Source organism: Arvicanthis niloticus, chromosome 11 (genome assembly GCF_011762505.2).
Source record: "Arvicanthis niloticus isolate mArvNil1 chromosome 11, mArvNil1.pat.X, whole genome shotgun sequence".
NCBI classification, from domain to species: Eukaryota; Metazoa; Chordata; class Mammalia; order Rodentia; family Muridae; genus Arvicanthis; species Arvicanthis niloticus.
The window spans coordinates 1,881,065-1,905,408 of NC_047668.1; positions in this window are offsets into that span (position 1 = coordinate 1,881,065).

Genomic DNA, 24,344 nt, shown 5'->3' on the forward strand with positions numbered 1-24,344 from the left:
TTAAGCACACCATTTCCAATTTCAACTGTTGGTCCACATTCAAGTAGCATCCAGCTGCCTGTCATAGAATCTGTAAGTAGGTGGCCAGTCACATGTCTCTATCTGCAGGGGTTTCTGTTGGACCATAGGAATAATTACTGCTCAGCCAACACTCAACGTTTTTCTCAATAAAACTCCTTTGAGAACCCAAACAAGACAAAGGACAGAAAATAACTGAAAAGGAAGCAAAACCCAAACAACATTCAGAAATTCACTGGGCACGATATAAAGCCCAAGAGTGAGCAAGAGCCCCACTGAACACTCAGACAGCAAAGAGGAGTGCTCCTGTGCTCGCTTCCTGCAGCCCCTTTGTGATTAGGGCACCCAAATCTGGTTCTGGCTTTCACCCCAATAACAGCTTAACAGATCAATATGTTCCATGGTATGACAGGCTGAGCAGCCTTTCAGCTCCACACTTCTGATTACGCTATGAATATGCTTTCTGAATATGCTCTGACAAACTTTTCTTCCCCTGGTGGGATGGGGAGGAACTAGGCAGTGTAAGTCATTGTGGTTACATTTTATTGGATAAACCAATGAGTCTTCCAGTCTTTGAGATACTGGATATCAATGAGTGTGTCCATACAAGCACAATATTACTACATTTAAAAAAATTCGACTGTGAATTTTTTGAAGGTCATGCAGTGAGAAGTTTACTTTTGTATTTAAATATATAGTACAATGTGTTAGAAAAGTAAAGAATCTTCTTTAGGTATCATTTGTCACAAGTTTTTTGGGAGGGCAATTTTATTTACTTGAAAGAAATGATTGCACATGATGTATTTTAAAACTTTTCCAAAGCCTGGATGTATAAATTATTTAATGGGTAAATGTATATTGTAACTATTTTTTTGTGGCTCTGGAAATTACAAAATTATAAAGAAATAACTAGCTTCACAAGCTAACTGGTATACTTATTTTCCTTAGTGAAGACTGCTTCTTTAGGAGGCCTAGGTTTTCAAGAATCCAAATTGTGTGTTAAATGTATGATTAAAAAGACATTAATTATAGCATCAAAATGTTGCATACTTGCAAATATAAGCATTTTACATACACAAGCCTCTATTTGCCTTGATAGAATAAAAATTCACAAAGAAATTGCTGTTTGGATTATGATCTGAGCACATTCTAAGCATTTGTTAAATCTCTGAGTGACACACTGGATAACATAGTGCAAATTGGCTGCCATTTCTCATATCTAATGATGGTTAATAGTTCAGAAAACAAGCTCAGAATTCACACTCTCATAATGGGGATGTTCCACTGTTAAATCACTTAGATATAATTATGATTTTGAAATCATAATGACTACGTGTGTGTAATTAACAAAACTGAACTTTGAGCGAGAAGAAAATGTGAAAATATATGTGACTATTAAAAGAAAAATGCAAGATCCACTTCTTTTTATGTGTTTATATTGAAGACATACAACATGTCTTGATGTGCTTATCTGTGGGAAAACGGCCATTATAGTGAAGACAAAACACATCTATCATCTTGTTGTCATTCTTTAGTTTTCTGGCAAGAATATCTAAAATATTCTTAGTAAATTTCCACCATACAGCATTCTAACAATAGGCCTCATGTTGCACTTTAGATCTCTAGACATTCTGCATGCATGCACCTGTGTGCCTTTTGTCATCTGTCATTCTACTTCCATATCCCACTCTCAGATTTCATCCTTGGTGCTTCCTGTATCTAGAAAACTAAAACTGACATGTGTCCAAATAAAATGCTTGCTCTAAGAATGCAGTGAATTAATTCCTCCTGGGTTAAGATCACTTTCTTGTTGTATATTTTTTGTTACACATTTCATGATGCTGCAGTGAGTTACAGGAACTGTGTTTGGCTTTATATTGTCCATGTTAACACCTCATGCTGACTTTGGTGTCATATTTCATCATACAGGGCTTTGAAATCATTTTGGAGACAGGGTTGAGGTCAGGATAACACTGTACACTCCAGAATTCACTCCAAAGTTAGTAAAACCACATAAGATGTGTTCCGTGATGGATGGTAGAACTGGTAAAGATAAAGTTGGTTTGAAAATATTTTTTAAAATTAGTTATTTGAAGTTTGTTACTGTTGATCTTCAGTCTAAGTCTGTGACTTCTACACTCTTTTTTTCTATTACTTCACACTTCAGGTAGTATTTTTGATTTCTTGTTATCAACTCATACATTTATGTTTATTGAAAGTCCCTTCAGAAATACTGAAAGTCAAAAACAATTTATAAAATTATCAAATGAAAATTAAAAAATCATTAGTCAAATTAAACATTTTTAATGATCTAAAGCTTAAAATCATAATATTAGAGATGAAATGGGAGGAGTCACAACAAGCAATAATGAAATTCAGAGAAATGTTAGAATATAGTTTGAAAATCTATCATCTCAGGGCTACACAGAGAAACCCTATCTTGAAAAACAAAAACAAAACAAAAAACAAAAAGAAAAAAAAACAAGAAAATCTATCATCTAACAAGTTGGAAAATGTAAAGAAAATATATTTACTTCTAGACAATTATGACCTGACTTAGTTAAGGTTTCTATTGCTGTGATGAAATACCATGACCAAAAACCAAATTGGGGAGAAAAAGGTTTATGTGGGTAGCTTCCACATCATTGTTCATCACTGAAGGAAGTCAACTTAAACAGAGTAGGAACCTGGAGGCAAAAGATGATGCAGAGGCCATGGAGGAGTGCTCCTTTCTGGCTTGCTTCTCATGACTTGCTCATCCTGCTTTCTTAAAAAACCCAGGACCACTCAACCAGGCATGGCTCCACCCACTATGGACCAGCCCCTCATCAACCACTAATTCAAAAAATGTTTTAGAGCATAATCTTATGGAAGCATTTTCTCAATTGAGGTTTCCTCCTTTCAGATGACTCTAGCTGGTGTCAAGTTGACATAAGTCTAGCCAGCATACGACCTAACAAAATTAAGCAAAGAGGGTATAAACAACTTAAGCAGATCTGTAACAAGTAATGGAATTGAAACTGTCAGTCGTCCTATTGAAAACACCCAAGCCCAGATAGATTTATGTGGAATGCCGCCTGATACTTAAGGAAGATCTAACACCAATGTCCCTCAAGTTATTCCCTAAAACCAAAGGATGATGTACCATCAAGCTTATTTTATGATGCCATTATTATCTTGATGTCAAAACTAGGCAAGAACAAAATGAAGACAGAAAAACAATCCTTCTGATTAACATTCTGTGCAAAACGTTTCAATAAGAAATTTGCAAACTGGCTGGAGAGTTGGCTCAGCGAGTATAAGCACACTTGGTGCTTCTGAAGAAAGCCTGTGTTTGGTTCTTGGCACCTAGCTCAGGTGGCTAACAACCACCTGTAATCTCCAGTTCCTGGGAATCCAACACCTCTTTCCAGCTTTTGAGGGCTCCAGGCACACGTGGTGTGTGTACATTGAAGCAGATACTTCCATATACATATAAAATAAAAATAAGTGCTTAAAATATCAAACTGAATTCCATAGCACATTTAATAGATTATTGGCCATGATCAGGTTGTTTCAGACATGCAAGATGATAAATATACAAACCAATACATGCAATAACTAAGAGATTCAAGGACAGAAATAATATGTTCACCTTGATGGATACACAAAAATCCTTTCACAATATTCCTTCATGATGAAATTCCTAAAGAAATGAGGAGTAGAAGAAACATATTTCACCATAATAAAAGTATATATGCCAAAGAAATATCAGACATTATATTAAATAGGAAAAAATACATTTTACTAAAATCAGAATGTGATAATGGTGTTCACTTTTCTTATGTTTATTAAATAAACATAATTTATTCTTAAATTTCTAGCTATAGCAATAAGAGAAAAAAGAAAGGAGATACAAATGAAAAATGAAAAAGTCAAAATCACCCTTATTTATGCATTGCGTGAGCCTATATGAGACCCCCAAAGACTTAATAAAAAAATCTTGGATTTGTTGGATAAGCACTTTAAAAAACAAGCAGAATACAAAATCAACAATCAAATCAGTAGCTTTTGTTGTTTACTCATAATGAACATGTGGAGAAAGAAACTGGTGAAATAATCCCATTCATAATATCTTGAAAAATACAAGGAATAAACCTAACCAATGAAGTGAGAGACCTTTCCAATGAGAAATTTAGAACAATAAGGAAAGGAATTGAAGAAGAGATTAGAAGTCGGGAGGATCTGCTTCTGTGTCAGCAGAGTTCATTTATTTGTTTGTTTGTTTGTTTGTTTGTTTTGTTTTTGAGACAGGGTTTCTCTGTGTAGTCCTGGCTGTCCTGGAACTCACTCTGTAGACCAGGTTAGCCTCGAACTCAGAAATCCTCTTGTCTCTGCCTCCCAAGTGCTGGGATTAAAGGCGTGCACCACCACTGCCCCATCTGTCAGCAGAGTTAATATTAGGAAAATGGTTGACAGTTAGGCTCCTATTATTGTGATAAACACCATGACCAAATGCAACCTGGGGAGGAAAGGGTTTGCTTGGCTGACTAGAGATAATTCATCATTAGCAGTCAAGGCAGAAATTCAGGGCAGGCATCTAAAGGCAGGAACTGAAGCGGATACCTTAGAGGAACACTGCTTACTGGCTTTCTCTCTTTGGCTTTTCAGGGATACTAGTACCCAGAGAGTAACCCTCATACAAGTCATTTATCAAGAAAATGTCCCACAGACTTTCCTAGGCTTGGTCTAATAAACACATTTTCTCACTTGATGTTTCCCTCCACTTCTGTCAGATTAACAACAGCAACAACAACAACAACAACAACAACAACAACAACATCTAGCCAGGATAATGGGTATATTATAAGAGATTACAGATATAATGCAATCCTCATCAAAATTCCCTTGGCTCAGAAATTGAAAAAATAGAGATGGTGGGAGAAACTATAAATTCATGTGGAAGCACAAAAGACCCAGATAACCAAAAAAATCCTGAGCAAGAGGGAAGAATCACATTACCCAGTGTCATGTTTTACAGAGACAGTGACAAAGCCAGCAGGGGACTGTCATAAGAACAATGACATAAGTCAGTGGAATAAACTGGATGGTCCAGTGATAAGTCAACAGAGCACTTTTAGAAGCAGTGTCTAAACATACAATGAAGGGGAAAAAATAACAAATTTCTGCATGTAGAAGAATGAAATTAGATCCCTATATCTCCCACATCAAAATTAAAATAAATTACAAATATATCAAAGAGCTTAATGCAAGTCCAAAACTCTGATATTATTAGCAAAAAATATAGAAAAGGCATTTCAAGATAAAGGCAAGAAGAGGACTTTTTGAAAAAAACTTCAGTAGGCCAGGAAGTAAAGTCAAGAGCTGACAAATGTGATTGCATGCAACTAAAAAGCCTCTGTGCTTTAAAGAGAACTCAACTGAGTGAAGGGGCATGAGAGAAGACTTTGGTAGCTAAGCCATGACAGAGGGTTAATAGTTAGCATATATAAGAAACTCAAAATGCTAGAAAGCTAAAACCAAATAACACTGCAAGCAAATGGGCAATAAATTAAACAAACAATTCTCCTAAGATGGAGTGTAGATGGCTAATTAGTATGGAAAAAAAGTACTGTGTTCTCATTCATCTGGAAAGTGCAAATTAAAGCTTCGCTGGTGTTCCATCTCACCCTAGACACATTCCAAAAGTAACAGTAAAGGCTGGTGAGGTTGTAGGGGAAGGATGACCTTCACTTACTACTAGTGGAAAAGTTAATTGTTCTATCCACTAGGGGGAAACTAAAGCTAGAGCTACCATATGACCCAGCTACACAATTCTGGAGCGCGCACGCGCGCGCGCGCGCACACACACACACACACACACACACACACACCACATACACGAAGGACTTAGACATCTGTGTTACCATTTCACATCATATTGCTGTGTGGTTCGTTTCTGTCAGGCTGTTCATTTAGTTTACCTGCCCATCAACAGAATAGTGAATAAAGAAACTGTGATACCCATGTGCAGCAGAGTTCTATTCATCTATAAAGAAGAATTAAATTATCTTCCCTGCTAGAAACTGGATATTAGCATGTTAAGTGAAATAAGACAGGTTTATAAAGAGAAATATCTAATGTTTTTTCTTATTTATGGAGATAAATAGATAAATAAAATTGTATATATCATGTATGTATATATGATATTTATGTAAGACATGAAAACCAGTGAGAGCAGAGGAAGCTGGGTTATTAACACGAGTGGGTAGGAGCAGGAATAGAAGACAATAGAAGGTGAATGTGGTAAAAATAAATGATATACACACAATAATAATAATAATAATAAATAATAAAATAATAATAAATAATAAAAATTGATAAAATAATAAATAGACACACAAAATGTGTTTATCAAATCTACTACTATCTACAAATTTATCTACAACAAAATATGCTAATTAAATATTTAATATTCTATGCATTTAATTATGTTGCTTTCTTAATAATCAACATGTTAACAGAGTATTTCCTTCTCCTAAAGTTTAGACAATATTACATGGAGCCTCCCATTCTATAGAATATGGTTTTAAAGACATTTAAAGAAGGATTATAGTTCCATGTTCTCATTTTATTCTGAACTTCCACGTTCAAAGAATTCATTCAGTTCAGGGACTGCATTAGTCTTGTATGCTGCCTTTATGTTAGAATGTAGAATATTGAGTATGAACCGAATGCCTTTTCTCAATATTCACGAATAAAACAACACAAATTAAAACAAAAGAACAAACAAGACATATTACTACAAGCATGTCTATGGAGTGTTATTTTAACCAGAAGGAGAGGAGAGATTTATTTTGCTGCAGTGAAAACAATCTCAAATTCTATTAGTTTTTTTTAAATTTTTGTAATTATATTTATGTACAGAAAACTTAGCAGTGTACATTTAACCCAGTTTAATGGCAAATTCTTTTGCTTTTGCCTTTTCCAGCTTGCCAATGTGAGCCAGAGTTAGAACCCAGGGCATTGCCTTCCTCTTCTCTGTCATCATAATTGGTCCTATTAGCTTCCACCAGCTTAGCCAGAGTCCCCTTGTCTTCTGACTTAATCAATGTGAAGGCAATAGCTGGTTCAAGTCTTCCTGTTGACTAGCTGCCTCAGTCTGGCCTTGGTGATGCAGAAGGGGACTAGCTCAAATGGTGTCAAGACATGGGCAGTCTTGTTCTCTACTAAGGTGGTGACTGTATCGACTCCCGCTCCAAGGACAAATCTCTTAGAACATCCAATTTGCCAGCAGCTTTCTTCTTAGCAATGGTTCACAGCCTTCACTTCTCTTACAAAAGCTAAATCAACTGGGTCTCTGTTAGCAGATCCAGGGCATGGCTGAACTGGTTAATGCAGGAGGTATTTTGAGCTGCTAACAAAGGATGACTCTCTGACTCTGCAGCCTGATATAGTGGGACCATTTGACTAAGCATATGCGATTCCTTGGGCTAGATGTCCTGCCCACTCTCACTGTCGTTCTTAGCCCTTTTCTCAAACAGAGAATTGACCACCTTTTTAGTCTCCAGTTTTTTCAGGGCAGCAGGGGTTGGGGTCTACCTTCTTCCCCCCTGGTTTTGTTTCCTTTGAGTATCTTGGTCAGCTGGAAGAGAGATATTTTGTTAATACTCCCTAACCTGGGTGTTTTTCATCAGCTACGCCTCCTCTCCCAGATGATGGTGTTAACTCCATCTTGGTTGTTCCTGTCTGGTACTATTTACATTCTCCCTTCCATCTGCTTTTGTTCCTGGATGGCATGGATAGCTCCAAGCTTCTCACATCCCCTTAGCAACTCCTCTTAGACTCCAATCCAGAGCTCATTAAATGTTCAGAGAAAATACTCTTTTGGAAAGAAATACTAGAAATTTTGGTTCAAAATAGCTCTTTGGCACTTTCCTCATTATCCTTCAGAACTTAGAAGAATAACGAGAAGGACGGTTTTGTTCTATTCTACCAGGCTCCTTCTTACTCTAAAATGTAAGATAAGAAGAAAAATATTGGAGATGTTTCCTATTCCACATTCAGTTTTTAATCAGGCAATTTGGAGTCACCTGAACTTTAGAAATGTAGGGGGACATGACACAACCTGCTTGAGAGCTCATTGGTCTGGAATTGCTATCCTTGGCAGGGACATATTACTGTGTGTAGACAATAATGTAGCAAGTAACAAGTAAAAAGCAAATCTTCACGTTTTATTTTTGTATTGCTAGAATTTCACAGAATTAGAAATCAACTCATGATCTCTTCCACGTGTGCAATTTTACAACAACAAAAGATATCTCGTTGTGTTTATGTTGTTTAATCATGTCTAGATATATGGCCAGTAACAGATTCAACAATGGGTTATGTGGATAAGAGCACAATTATTCCATATCAGAATTAAGAGTCTTGGTCATAAGTGTTATTTCCACTGAGAGTTGATCTTACCTCTCAGCATTCCCTGTGACCTTTATGTCTAAAAGCTGTTCTATATGTAATTTCTGCCCACAATGTGATCTACAAAAGTGGTGGCAGAATTTGTGAGACTGATAATTATGTGCTTTTACCCACTGCTGTTAGGATATTGACCATGGAGAATACTCTGAGATCCTGACCTATTCTGGATTTGATGTTATTTCAGGGTCATCCTTTTTATATTCTTCAGCCTGCATTTTGTCCCTTACTTTTGTCCCTTACATTTTCTTACTCAGAAGCAACGGATAAAAATCTACTACCAATATGTATGTGTCAGAGTTCTGTAGAGAAACAGAGCAGTGCTCTCTCTCTCTCTCTCTCTCTCTCACGTGTGTGTGTGTGTGTGTGTGTGTGTGTGTGTGTGTGTGTCTATGAAGATTCACTTATATACCATGGTCTGAGTAGTCCAATAAAGGCTATCTGCATGCTATAGTGCCTGATACCCCTATCATTAGCTCGTCTGTTCATAAGGCTCAATGGCCACAGTCTTGCTTTAAAAGGCTATAAGCTGAGAATCAAGACTAACTGTCATAGCATTGTATAGCATTTCTTCCCATAGGATAGTTTTTCTCATATTGTTGCAGTAGAGTGGTATTAAAAACTCAGGATGTCTGCTCCGGACATCCCCAGTCATATTTCCAAGAAAAGTCCTGTTGTGCAGGAGAGATAGGTCTAATAGTCACCTGTACATAGGGAAGAATCCCTGAGAACTAGTGCATCTCATATGCTTAATACACTTAAATGTTCAGGTATGACCATCTCTTCAGTAGTTTTCTTTTACCCTCTGCCTTCCTCTCCTCTTCAGAATATGACTTGGAGCCAAGAGAGAAAAGTGGTGCAGATAGGAAGATCTCACTCCCTTGGTGTAATAGGCACTTGTAGATTTTGTGTTTGTTTTCTTTTCCTTTTTATTGAAAATGGATTCTTTTCTCACACAGTGTATCTTGATTACAGTTTCCCTTCTCTCTACTTCTCCCAGTTCTTTCCTAAATCCCCTTCCATTCAGAGCTATTCTCTTTCTGTTTCTCCTGGAAAGTAACAGGCTTCTAAGAGATTACAAAACATTACAAAATAAAATATAGTAAAATAAAACAAAGACCATCACATGGAAGTCAGACAAAGCAAACCAAAAGAAGGAAAAGAACCTAAGAGAAGGCACAAGAATCAGAAACCTACTTAGTCACATACCCAGGAGTCCCATGAAAACACTAAACTGAAAGTTATAGTACACACACACACACACACACACACACACACACACACACACGATTTGGTGTAGACCCATGGAGGTCCTGCATTTGTTGCTTCATTATCTGTGAGTTCATACGAGCTTTTCTCAGTTGCTGTAGAAGTCTCCAAATAATGGAGGAAATGAAGTCCCTACTGGCCGACTCTTGTCAGGAAATAAAGCCTACAGTACAGGGACTGGATTATATCCAGTTGTTAGCCAAAGGGGTCCTGTGGAAATCTCCAAACAACTCATACTGTTGCCAAGACAATCTACAGATTGACAGCAAGGTTCCATTGCTGAAGGCAATACCCACACAATTTGTTGAAAATGAAGCAGTCCATCTAGTTCCTACATAGAGTTTTCACCACTATTTTCTACTGACTTTGGTAGAGGATGGTACTCGGCTTCCAACAGAGAAACATAATCACTAACAGAGCCACAAACCCTTTGAGTTACAATTTTGTCCTGGCTGCAAAATATACAAAGGTGATGGTGGCACAATACTTATGAGAGTAGCCAGCCGATGTCTGATTTGACCTAAGACCCACTGTCTGAGATAGAACCCTTACCTGAAACTGCTTGGGTGACTAAGAACCCCATGCTAGATAGCCAAGAGACCTGGTGTAAAAACAAATACTACTGGTCTTTAAAAAAATAAAAGTGGTGATAGGATGATATTCTGCTATGCTCATAGATAAGTGCCTTATTCAGCCCTTATCAGAGAAGCTTTCTCCTGAAGTAGATGGTAACAAATACTGGGACCCAAGCAAGATATCACACACACACACACACACACACACACACACACACACACACACACACACGAGAGAGAGAGAGAGAGAGAGAGAGAGAGAGAGAGAGAGACAGAGACAGAGAGAGAGACAGAGAGAGAGACAGAGAGACAGAGACAGAGAGACAGAGAGAGAGACAGAGAGACAGGGATAGAGACCTTGGAACACTCAGCTTTAAATGGAATGTGTTCATCAAATTCCTCCCCTCATATCTCAGGGAACTCTGAGAAGCCCACAGAAGAGGAGGGGAAAGAGTTTAAGAGTCAGAGGGGATGGAGGACGCCTGGAGAACAAGGCCCTCTAAGTCACTTGTGGTTTTGTTTTTTTGTTTTTTTGTTTTTTTTTTCTCCTTGTCATGGCAATTATTCAAATGCTGACTCTTTTGTGTGGAGCACAAGGCAGAGGAGGATCAATATCTGCTTGGCTAGATTCCTCTCTGTGATCTTTGATAGAACTTCTAGAGGATAGAATAGCTTATATTTCTGCTACTCAGAAAACACGTAGCTTGGTGTGAATGGTCAGTCTCTTCTAAAATGCTTTTTGAAGTCCTCTGTGTCTCAGCTTGGGTTGCGGTGAGAGGATACATGACGAAGTGTGGGAGTCCTAGCACACTCCTTGGCTGTGCTGCCAAATCATTATTTCTGATTTGGACTTACAATAGCAATAAGGCCTTAGCAAAGTTCTACTTAACACTGCTTTTCACAAGAACACTTTTGTGGCGTTGGTTTCAAAGAGTTACTTTTATATAGAGATATAGTAGCAATCCTTTCAAATAACTTTTCAAGATTGAGATGGTTATTTCTCAAAAAATTGAATGATTATTGACTCTAGACCAAATTTGTAATAATCTATAATTTGAGTCATATTTACAGCCTTGATTATAAAGCTTTTTATTTTTATATTAACTACATTATATTTATTATAATATAATTTAAGGATATATCCTTATATTAAACAATTACTGACTTTCTTAGGGTGTGTGCTATTTTTTAACATGTAAGATTGGTTTGCAAGGGATTTTTAATTAGTGTATTGCATGCACATTCCAGCAATAAGGCAACATTTTCATTCTTTCATATCTTGTACTGTATTTTCACATTAGGCCCAAGATGGTTTCATATATAACAGTTTTCAGCTTTTTGAGTTCTGTGTTCCAAGATTGTTCATGAAGCACTGGAGTTAGTAATTGTTATGCACCACAAAACTAGTATGTATCGTGTGGAGATAGGAAGGGATGGATGTCTGGATGAGACAGTGTCGACTTAGTCTTTGATTAAAGGGTGATTACCCCCTGCCCTGCCCCATGGTGCTCAGGATAGTCTGCCTTTGTCAGTTATGTCTTTATGTGTTTATATACCTTTACCCCAACAGCTACAAGTCACTTGGTGAGGATAGGAAAGGAACAGATGCTTCTTTTGGATGGAAGCAAGGTTTCTTCCTCCCTGGGAAGGATGAAAGAGTGCAGATTTTCCTTTGACACACAGCACTGAAGAGTTTGAAAGACTATTTTATGCTTATCATGTCGCCATGGAAACACGGCTTCCAGTACCTAATTGTGAGCTCGCTTTATTCTTTCTTTCCTGCACTTACTTTCAACGTTTCTAATACCAGAGTGAGGCAGCCAGATGTATAGACCTGCAACTCCTCCTATGGAAATCTGCACTTAAGGAGTAATTGTCGACTACTAACTATATGAGGGAGAGAGGCTGGGGAATCTGTGAGTTCCTTCTAAATAAAAATAGAATACTTTCTATATATTTTTATTGATGTTTTTGCTTTCTAGAATCATTTGGCTTTCATTTTAAAAGAGGAAGGCAATATTGTAAGGGTTGTTCGTTCCGTTTTGAAAAAAACTATGAAGAAGTAAAGCCATTGGAGTGGATGATTGTGGTCAACTGTGCTTTCAGCTGTGAGAAATCTGTCCTGCTTGGTGGTAAATGAATATTCCTCTGGTTAGACATGGAAGTAAAATGGTGTGTGTGTGTGTGTGTGTGGGTGTATCTTAAAGATTTGAGCAGCACAGTCTTTATTTCCAATGATTTTTGTTACACAAAAGCCTCTTTTTAGACTGATATAATTTTGTTTCTTTAAACGTTTGAAGCACAAAGCTATGGATATAAATGCAGCATTTGTCTAACTTCAGGAAAGAGCATTAGAAAAATGCTGTTTATGTAAAATTCTACACTTTACAGTGGAAAAATTATTATGAAACCATTTTGTTCAGTGTGCTGTAGTTAGTCAAAATGAAAGCACATTTAGCAGAGATTTGCAGTAGCAGTCCTCAGCTATTAAAGACGCGGTATAGCTAGAGGTTATTATGCTTTAAATTCTGATAAGAACAGCTTATATCAGTTGTCTTGGAGGCTAGATGGTGTCATGCTATTTATTTGAAAACTAGACTAAGGAGCTAGTGAGTAACTGATTTTAGTTTCTCAGGTGATCGTGGCACAGTCACCATTGGGGGTAGGAAACTAGAGATTCATGACAATTCACAGGCAAGTGCAATTGCTTAGTATTACAAATGGTGAGTCTATACTTCAGATTTTATAACCTAGTCAAAGGAACGATGTGTTGAAGTTGAAGACTTGGGTCATACTCTCTGAATGAAGGAAACAGTGTCTCTTAGGGAACATTATATATCTATAGTGAGTCCATGATCTTATTTTATCAACACATTAGCTTTGCTGTGGGGGAGGTAAAATTGAGTTTTTTTTTTTTTTTTAAATAAAAAAGTGAATTTGAGGTTCAGAGGAGTAATTTTATGAAAGCCAGAAAGGTAGGAACTCCTAAAAGAAGGACTCAAGGGCAAGTCTGTTGCTCATAGAAAGAGTGAATCACTGTTTTGAGTTGTCATTAGTCAATCTGCTGACTCAGCCCCACTTTCAAGAAGAGGGGATGTTTCTGTCTATTATGAATAAGGCTGTTAGCGACATAGTGGAGCATGTGTTCTCGTGGTTTTGTGGCACATCTTTTGGGTATATGTCCAGGAGGAGTATAGCTGGGTCTTCAAGTAGACTATTTTCAATTTTCTGAGAAACTGCCAGATTGATTTCCAGAGTGGCTGTACAAATGTTCAATCCCACCAGCAAGAAAGGAGTGTGACCCTTTCTCCACATCCTCACCAGCCTGTGCTGTCACTTGAGTTCCCAGATGTTCCTCAACCAAAGAATGGGTACAGAGATTGTGGTTCATTTACACAATGGAACACTGTTCAGTTATTAAAAGCAAGGAGATCATAAATTTTGTAGGCAAATGAATGGAACTAGAGAATATAATCCTGAGCTAGGTAACCCAGACCCAGAAGGACATGTGAAGCATATACTCACTGATAAGTGGATATTAGCCATAAAGTATAGAGTACTCACGATATACCCCAAAGACCCAAAGAAGTTAAACAGGAAGATAGGTCTAAGTGAGGATGGTCAAACCTCACTAAGAAGAGAGAATAAAATAGTCATAGGAGGCAGAAGGAACTGGGTTTATGTAGGGTAATGGGGGCAGAAGTAGGTGTGGGGAGAGAAAGGAGTCTCAGAGCACCAGAAGAATGAATGGAAATCTGCAGCTGTTGGGATAATGGTGGGGTGGGAGGAATCTCTAGGATGTCCTAGAGTACTGGGATAGGAGATGCTCCTAGGAGTCAATGTGGGTGACCTTAACCAAGGTCTCTAACAGTGGGGACAAGAATCCTGAAGAGGCCATCTCCTGTAGCTAGGCAGGAGCCCCAGCGGAGGGATAAGGGCACCAATCCACCTACAAAGCTTTTGACCCAAATTTTGTCTTGTCTAAAAGAAATTCAGAAACAAAGTTGGAACAAAGATTGAAGGAATGACTAACCAACAACTGACCTAATTTGAGATCAGTGCCATGGGCAAGCACCAACCCCTGACACTATTAATGACACTGTTATGCTTGCAGATAAGAGCCTATCATAACTGTTCTCTGAGAGGCTCTACCCAGCAACTTACTGAAATAGATGCAGATACTTACTGCCAAACATTGGACGAAGGTGGGGGACTTTTATGAAAGAGTTGGGAGAAAGATTGAAGGCCCTGAAGCAGATAGGAACTCCACAGGAAAACCAACAGAGTCAACTAACCTCTACTCCTGGGAGCTCTCAGAGACGGAATAACCAACCAAAGAGCACACACTGGCTAGACAGAGGCTCACAGCACATATATCTGATGCTCAGACTCAGTCTTCACAAGGGTCTCCTGACGACTGGAGCAGGGCTGTCCCTAAACCTGGAGCCTGCCTATGGAATACATTCCCCAACAGGGTTGTCTTGTCTGGCGTCAGTAGGAGGGGATTCACTTATTCTTGCAAAGACTTGATGTGCCAGGGTGGGGGATACCCAGGGAGTCCCACTCTCTCAGAGAAGAAAGGGGTGTGGGGACTCTATGGGAGTGGGACTGGGAGGGGAGATGGGATTTGAGATGGAAAGAAAAAGAAGGAAGGAAGGAGGGAAGGAAGGAAGGAAGGAAGGAAGGAAGGAAGGAAAAAGAATGAATGTTTGATGTGAGGTGACCATGTGCACGGTTTATGCACTTAGCATTTCTAAGACCCAGGTACTGGCCTGAGAGGCCTTCGCATATAAATAATAAAAAGTATGACTTCATTCCCATTTACTTGATGTTCTGTAAAAGTACCTTCCCTGGGCATCCCCCAAGGGAAGAATGAGTGTGATCTGGGGATAACTTAAGGTCCTTGGGTCATGATGTAACTCAAAAATATCTCTGCCTACCTCCTGAATCTATAATGAATGAAAAGAAAAAGTTTGGCAAAACATGTCATTATAATGGTGGACAGAGTTGTGGACAAAATCCCTCGCAAACAAGACTACAAAGAGAGAGCAGACATGAGGGAAGTCAGAGCAGCGTTCACAGCGGTGAAATTCCTGCCCATATAAATTAGGAAATAAAAATAGAAAGCAGTTCAAAAGAATTGTATATGGATGTAACTGTTTAATCCTATGCATAAGGGAGTCAAACCAATCTCTTCTTATAAATGTAGGTTTTATTAATGTAGCAACTGCAAAAAAGGATTAAGGAAATCATGTTGGAAGCTTCTTTCTTTCCCTTACATACCTTATCCAGTCTTAAATCTGTACGGCTAAGCAATAACAGTGATTACTAGATTCTTTTAAGTTTAAAATGCATTTTAATATGCTGATACTGCATTACCCCTCAGAAAGTTTCCACACTTAAGGCAACAGGGACAAATCAAACACAGTGCAGCAATAACAAACGCACAGAGGAACCACTCGAGAGAGGCAGTAGGAAAGCTGCTGTGAGCTCTCAGAACACAGCATCCCTGTCCCAAAGACTGGCCTGTACCTACCATGAAATGCTGTGAACAGCAACAACTTAGACACGAAATCATCATTCTTTGGTGATCTTTTTTTGCAAAAAAAAAAAAAAAAAAAAAAAGTAATGAAATAAAAAAATAAAGGTCGAAGGCAAACTTACAGAAATTTATTTTTAAAATACAGCAAATGGAAGTCTCAAAGGGGAAATCTCTTCAATAGAACACAAATGTGTAAAATATGGACTCTTACAGGGCTGTGTGTATGCTCTAATCTGTGCATGTTTGTCTGAATTCTACCGAGGAATGAAGGCAGGCTCTGGGCCAGGGCATTGTGGGATGTTTTAACTTTGCAGTGTATGTAGCAATGCCTGGAACTGAGAGACATAAGGATGAAAAAGCAAATACACAGTGGCTACAAACAAGCAACTCAAAGAAGAATGAAAACCTTAAAAGGGCCCTAACTTAATCCATTTTGCTATGGCTCCCCAGCCGCTCAAAAATCACATGATGCTCTAGGAATGCACCACACAGACTGGTTAATCAACATACTATGCAGACCTTGATGTTAAAGGAGTCACCAATCCACTCCTGCCTTTTACCACCAAGCTTGCTCCCTAGATCAGTTTAGGTAAGGAAGACCCATCTATTGGGAAGAGTCCTTAACATCTTCCCAAGGCAGAATTCTGGCCAGTCCAAAAAGGGTGGAGGTCTTCCCCACATCCCCCATCTCTCACCCCCCGCCCCCCCCCCCGTGTGTGTGTGTGTGTGTGTGTGTGTGTGTGTGTGTGTGTGTGACACTAGACACTGAGACTTTGTTAGTATTGATTGACATTTGGGGCAAATTTTGCTCCAGGATTCACATGGTTGAGTGTAGGGGACATTTACCAATGAGTCTGATTCCTTTTATTAGGACAACGTAGCTAAAGCTTCTACTTGTTGAGGCCAGTTCTGAGGTTGCATCCAGGCCTGTCTGTATTTCTTCCTTTCTCAGATCAGAGAAAGTTTCTTTGGATTCCTCCTGCCATTGCTATACCATTGCTTCTGACTCTCTCTTCACTTGCTCCTCACAGCCTTCTTTCCCTGTCTCCTTTGGTCCTTGTCCCTCTCGGTTGTGGCTCTTTCATTTTCCCAAGTGTTTCCCAGCACCCCACGATATTACCTCATTAACATGGCTTCCTGTCCACGAGCAGCAGCTTCTCTTGATCTCCTTTGTTGATACAGTCTGCCTGGTCCTCGTACTTCTCCATGAATGGCGTCATCACACTCAGAGGAGCCAGGTCATGCAAATCTGGGTGGCTGCTTGCATTATGTGTGAAATCTCTACTTATTTTATAACCAGCTTCCCTCAGATTCCCTCTGTCTTCTTGTTGACCCATGGGATCCATGATCAGAGGCTGAGAAAATGTGATTAGCTGTAATAAGCTTTCTTGCATCTGTCCAGAGTTTTCCAAGCAGCTGGCTTCTCTGAGAACTCAATGATGCCTTTTCTAGAGAGCTTTCCACAGTCATCGCCAATGACTAACAGCTCTCTCCTCCTGGCCAAACACGGAGAGAGCTTCTTCTAATTCTCAGTAGAGAAGATGTTGGATCATGAAGGATGAATTATGACAAGTCAACAGTGAGCTGCCCAGTTCTGTTTTGACAGTTTCTGCTAAAGTTCATTCTTCTCAGCAGATAGAGCTAAAATCTTTACTCTTAAAGAAAAATACTTTCTCTCTCATCCCATTAGGTAGTTTCCCCTTTTCTTTTTCAGTGATGCTGGTGGGGGGAGAGGGAGAAGATTATTCACAGTTATGATGGGTGAAGGTCTTCTGGTTTCCCAGGCTTCTTCTGCTTAGACTCAAACTCTCATTCTTGTTGGTTTGCTGTTTATCTGAAGGAATAGGCAGTGAGGTAGTGGCTATTGATCTGCTGGAAGTGATGATGAGCGGTTTTATTGCCTGATGTCTTTGCAATCTTCTATTTATAGTTCTCTGAATATTGACAGAATATTGACTCAACAGTCTTAGCCTACATAACACGATAATTTGTATCTTCCTCAAACTCCCATGATCAGATGTCATAACCCTCTAAAAATAAGAAAAATAGGGAACAAAGCATATGACATGAATGGTTTCTTTTAACTTAGTTGAGAATAATCACGGTTACTTAAAGTGTAATATTTAAATAAATGTAGCAACTAAATGAAAATCTAGTATTTAATGTATTAGATTTATAATGACAAAGTGATTAACAAAGTATTCAATAGGTAGAATGCTTACAAATCAAATGTATTAGACCTATAAGCCAAATTAAAATATTGGAAGAAACAAATTAAGAACAGATAAGAAGGTTTAATTTGTTCAATGGAGGCTAATGATATACTAATTAAACATAAATAAAGCCAGACTGGTTGAATTTGAACTCCAGGATTGTCATCTATTGTCTCTGTGATCCTGTGCAATTAACAAATACCTTGTTATTTTGTTTCTTCATGCAGATAATAACTGTTCTTCCAAGGATGTTGGACAAGTCTTCTGGTGGGAGCTCTCCAAATACACCTGCTGCTGTGAATGGCAGAGCAGCGATTGTAACCCTGTGCTTTGGTATTTTTCACTCCTTAGTATAGTCCTTTCCTGTTCTCTGAATGCCCAGCCCTCCCCATCTCCCTCCTTCCTCTCTTCTAGGAGAGGAAGTGGCTGAAACCAAAAGCCATCTGGACTGGAAGTCCTGCACAGGGTTCATGGAGACAAGCTGATCGTGAGTGGCATGTGAAGGAGTGTGCATGGAGGGATAATTCTTGAGAATATAATGTGGAGAGAGGTACATTAGAAGATATCAATGCAATTTATTACAGAAAATGATCCCTGAGGTGATGAGCAGTATGCAGACAATGATGGGAAATTAGAAAAATTAAGCTTACATAAACTTATTATAATAGAGAATTATAGATTTTTATATTTGAGAACTGACATTTTAAAAATAATTTTACCAGTTTCCAGAAAACATTTATTTGAAACAGCCAATTTTATAGATCTTTCTATTCCTCCCCCAAATTCTTATCAATTACATGAAAGTCATTGCATTAAAACTAATTTTAGTGTATAAAATGACAGAATTGAATTCCACTGTTAAATTCTACTGCATTGGGGTGTGTATCTTTTGTTATAGGGGAAAGATACTATTAAGAGTTTTACTTATAGCTAGGAATTACAGGCATCTTTAGAATTTGATCTGCCTCTGGTAGAAAATAATTTGAATGTTTTACATGGGGTAGATATAATAGCTGCTAAATCTTTCCATGTAGTTTTATTTACTCAGAGTTTCTTACCGTTTCAAGGAGACACATAATAATGGCTTTTGCTATAGAATCCAGAGAAGATCAACCTATGGTTTAATGACTTTCCACTGTAATAGATTTTTGTATTCAATAAGAATTTTTTTCCCTAATAAATTTAAGCATTTCACATTACTAGAATGTGAACGCCTTTTGAAGAGTCACGTGACCTGTCAGTATGGCCTGCATGAGGATGAACCTGAGCAGAATTTAGATGAAGAGTCAGTAGTAACAGCAAACTTCCCACATGTGAGACCACAGAGGTGTCAAAGATAACTCTGATTTGTACAGCTGAATATTTGTAGTGACATGTGCAGTTCTAAATGCTATCACAGGACCAACGAGAAGAAGTTAATGGCTGCATCTCACATGGGATAAGGAGAGAACTAACTCCCCCAGATTCTTCTTCCGTTTCCACATGACTGCTATGCCACATGTGTATGAACATAGTCATACACACAGACACACCACACACACAAAGACACACACACAGACACACACACACACACAGACACACACACACACACACACATACACACACACACACAGAGAGAGAGAGAGAGAGAGAGAGAGAGAGAGAGAGAGAGAGAGAGAGAGAGATCACAAATAAAAATCTTCAAAAAGTAAATACTACTTCAACAATAACAGAGATGTGAGTTTGGTGTGAGGGGAAAAAAAGATTCCATTTTGACTTGTTACATCTTTAGCTTGTTGTTTAAGGTTGGTGTATTTTAAAGGCAAGAGGGTTGTTTAGCTTATAGTTGGAGGCTGAAAGTCCAAGATGTGATGGTCCTATCAAGGCTTGGTGAGGTTCTTATGGCAGGCAGCATCTCAACTGTGTGGACAACATGAGGTAGGAAGCTAGAGTGATTGAGAGGACAGAATTACAGTCCCTATTTTTTTAAAAAATTAAAAATAAATCCTTAGGAACTAATGGGGCTCTGAGAGAATCACAGTAATCCTTTCTGAGAACATTGCCTCCAACAGACTAACCGCTTCCATTAGGCCTACTGAAGGGGCTTCCATTTAGCACCACTGCACTGGGGTCAAGCTTCAGCACAGAAGCATAGCCACTAGAACAAAGCTGTTAAATCCCTTATGCTATGGAAACTAGGAAGAAAATAGAAACACTGCCTTTGGGAAGATCATATAACATTATTTCTTAAGAGTTATTTATTGTTATGTGTATGCATGTGACTCTCTGTGTGTATATGTGGATGTACAGAGGCCAGACGGGCATTTGGACCCCTTGGAGAATGGGTTACAGGCAATTGTGAGCCACCAAACTCTGGTCCTCTGTAGGAGTAACAAACATTGGTAACCACTGAGCTATCTCTCTGGCCAATCATGTTATCTTTCTCAGAATCTCACCTTTTGCTATGTTTTGTGGGCTTACAATTAAAGCTGTATATTTCTGGCCAAAATAGAAGATGGTATTGAAAAAAAAGAGACAGATTTAACTTGCCAAGTGAGTAAAAAAATCTAAAAGGAATTGTTCTGGGATATTGCTCAGTAGGAGAATATTTGTCTAGCATGTGCAAGACTCTGGCTTTGATCCCTAGCATGACAAGGAAACAGGGGAGAGAACGAGCATTGAAGTTTATCTTTGTTGTAGATAAAGATATTATAGATCCCTGCTGATAAAAGTGAAAAGTTTACTTTTGATGGCATGGGTTATTTGAGGTTAGTGAGCAACTATGTGACATGGAGCAGAAATTGATAGATGTTACATATTTTTTATTAATGTCTCTGTGTTGGAAGTAATGTAAACGGAGGGAGATAATAGTTGTAAGCCAAATGTCAAAAACTATTATAATTTACTTTAAAATATTATTAAATATAAACAATGCCATTATAAAGATATTAAGTATAAGATTTTTTGATTTATAGGTATCTATACTCATATTTTCATTTAAAATTATCAACAAATATTTGTTTTATTTTAAAGATTATGGAGCTTTGTGTATGTGTGGTTTTGGTTTATAATTGAACATAGGGTCTGGTTTTTAGGTAAGCACCCTATCAGAACTGCATTTCCAGGTCTTAAAGTTATTTTTATGCTGTGACAATGTCACTAGGCTGCCCTGGCTAACCTCAGACTCTCAACTGTCCTACCTCAGCATCCCAGACAGCTGTTTTTACAGCTATGTGCCGGCTTGCCTGGCCAGGATTACAATACACACACACACACACACACACCCACCCACACACACACCACACAGACACACACACCACACACAGACACACACAGATCCACACACACAAACACACACACACACACACACACACCACACAGACACACACACACACAGACACACATACCACACACAGACACACACAGATACACACACACAAACACATACACACACACACACACACACACCACACAGACACACACACCACACACAGACATACACAGAGACACACACACAAACACACACACAGACACACACACACACACACACACAGACACACACACACACACACACACACCACACAGACACACACACCACACACAGACATACACAGAGACACACACAAAAAAACACACACCACACACAGACACACACAGACACACACACACACACACACACACACGCGTGCCACACACAGACACAGACACACACACACACACACACACACACACACACACACACACACACACACACCCCTTCTTCAGGGTTCCCTGATCCTTGAGGGGAGGGATTTGATAGAGACATCCTATTTAGGACTGAGTGTTCCAAGATCTCTTATGTCTGCATATTGAACAGCTGTGGTTGGTTTTCTGTGCTTATTCTTACCAACTGCAAGCAGAAGCTTATCCAGTGATGGCTGAGCAGGACACTGATCTATGAGTAGAGCAAAATGTCATTAGAAGTCATATTATGGCTACTTTTATTTCACAGAACAGTAGTATTTGGTTTTTTTCTAAGCCCCTGGCCTATCTGGTCTCAGGTTCTTGGCTACCTGATCAGTGTAGTGGGTGGGTTCCATCTGATAGAGTGTATTCTCGGTATATTGATTGGTAACTCCCCGCTCTCCATCATAATTATCCATTCTATTTCCCCTTCCTAGGGAGATCCAGTCATTCCAACAAGTCTCTTTTATACACAACAATTGGTTATATAGATTGTTGTTTGCTTATCAAAGACTTCACAGCTAACATCCTCATAATTGACTTTCTGGGACTGTGTTATGTCACTCAAGATGATTTTTTTCTAGTTCTATCAATTTTCCTGTGAATTCCATAATTTAAGTGTGTTCAAACTACAGAGTAATATATCATTGTGTAAATGTGGTTCCTTTTAATCCATTCATTTGTTGATAGACAACTAGGCCTAGGCTGTTTTCAGTTTCTGGCTGTTACTAATAGAGCAGTAATGAACATGGTTGAGCTATCGTCTCTCTAGTAGGATGAAGCATCCTTTGGCTACATGCCCTCCCTGGTTCTTGTGGTAGATTGATTCTCATGTTCCTAAGGAGACTCCACACTGATTTCCGTAGGGCCCGTACAAGCTTGCACTCCCACCATCAATGAATGATTGTTCTCATTACTCCACATATTCACCAGCATAAACTGTGACCTGCTTATGGATCTTGGTCATTTTGAGAGATGTAAGAGGAAATCTCAAAATAGATCAGATTTTTATTTTCCTGATCACTAAAGATATTAAACATTTCTTTAAGTGTTTCTCCATTTGATTTTCTTCTCTTGAGAATTTCTGTTACAGCTCAACCCCAGTTTTTAATCAGGCTCCTTGATATCTATTTATTGTGTGTTCTTTATGTATTTAAGATATTAGCCTTCTATCAGATGTGTAGTTGGTAAAGAAATCTTTCACCAGTCTGTAGGCTGTTGCTTTGTCTGAATGATGTGTCCTTTGCTCTGCAGAAGCTTTTCAGTTTCATTAGGTCCCATTTTTAAAGTTGTTGATCTTAGTAACTGTGCTAATGTTGTTCTGTTCAAAACATCTTTTCCTGTTCCAGTGAGCTCAAGTCTATTCCCCATTTTCCCCTTCTATAAGATTCACTGTATCTGGTATAATGTTGAGGTTTTTATACCACTTGGAGATGAGTTTTGCACAGGGTAATAGGTATTGTGTTCCAATTCCAACTGTCTCTCCCTACACTTTCTCCATCCATCTCCTCCCACATCTGAACCTTCCCATTCCTGTCTCCACCCACTTCTAGTACACTACACAAAGTATTCTATTTTTCCTTTTCAGGGAGGTTTTTGAGTACCCCCATCCAGCTTTAACTGGTGGTTTTCAGATAGGATTCAGAGTGTTATTTCAATTTTCTTGTGTCTGTTGAGAGTTCTCTGTGCCCTGGTATGTGATCAGCTTTAGAGGAAATTCCATGAGCAGATGAGATGAAAGTGTATTCTTCCGTGTTTGGATGAAATGCTCTGTAATATCTGCTGGATCAATTGTTTTATGGTGTCTGTTAGCTCCAGAATTTCTCTGTTTAGTTTTTGTCTGGATGACCTGTCTGATGACATAAGTGGGATATTGAAGTCACCAGCTATTAGAGTGTGACGATCAATATGCAACTTTATCTCTAATCATGTTTTTTTTTTTTTTTTTCTGTAAACTTGGTTGACCTTGAGTTTGGTACAATTCACTGTTTTGATAATTGCAGTATCGAATTTAAGGATTTTTCCTTTGACTCAGTGTCATCTATCTCTTCTGATTAGGTTTGATTTGAATTCTATTTTATTAAATACTAAATAAAATAGCTACACTGATTTGCTTTTTGGGTCCATTTACTTGGAATATCTTTTGCATTCTTTACCCTGATGTGATATCTATCCTTGACGTTAAGGTGTGTTTCTTGCCTTCAGCAGAAGGATGGATCCTGTTTTTCCATCCGTTTTATTATTCTGTCTTTTTATTGGGGCATTGCGACCATTGATATTGAGAGTTATCAATGTGCAGTGTTATTGATTCCTGTTATTTTGTTATTGTAGTGTGAGGGTCTTTACTCTCATCTTTTGATTCATGTGTCTAATATTATTTATTTCTTGTGTTTTCTTGGGTGTAGTTAATGTTTTCAGGTTGAAGTTTTCCTTCTACAGCCATATGTAGAGCTGGGTTTGTAAATAGATAATGCTTTTTATCATGAAATGCTTTCTTTGTGTATGGTAGTTGAAAGTTTTTCTGGGTATAGTAGTCTGGGCTGGCATTTGTGTTCTCTTAGAGTTTGTAGT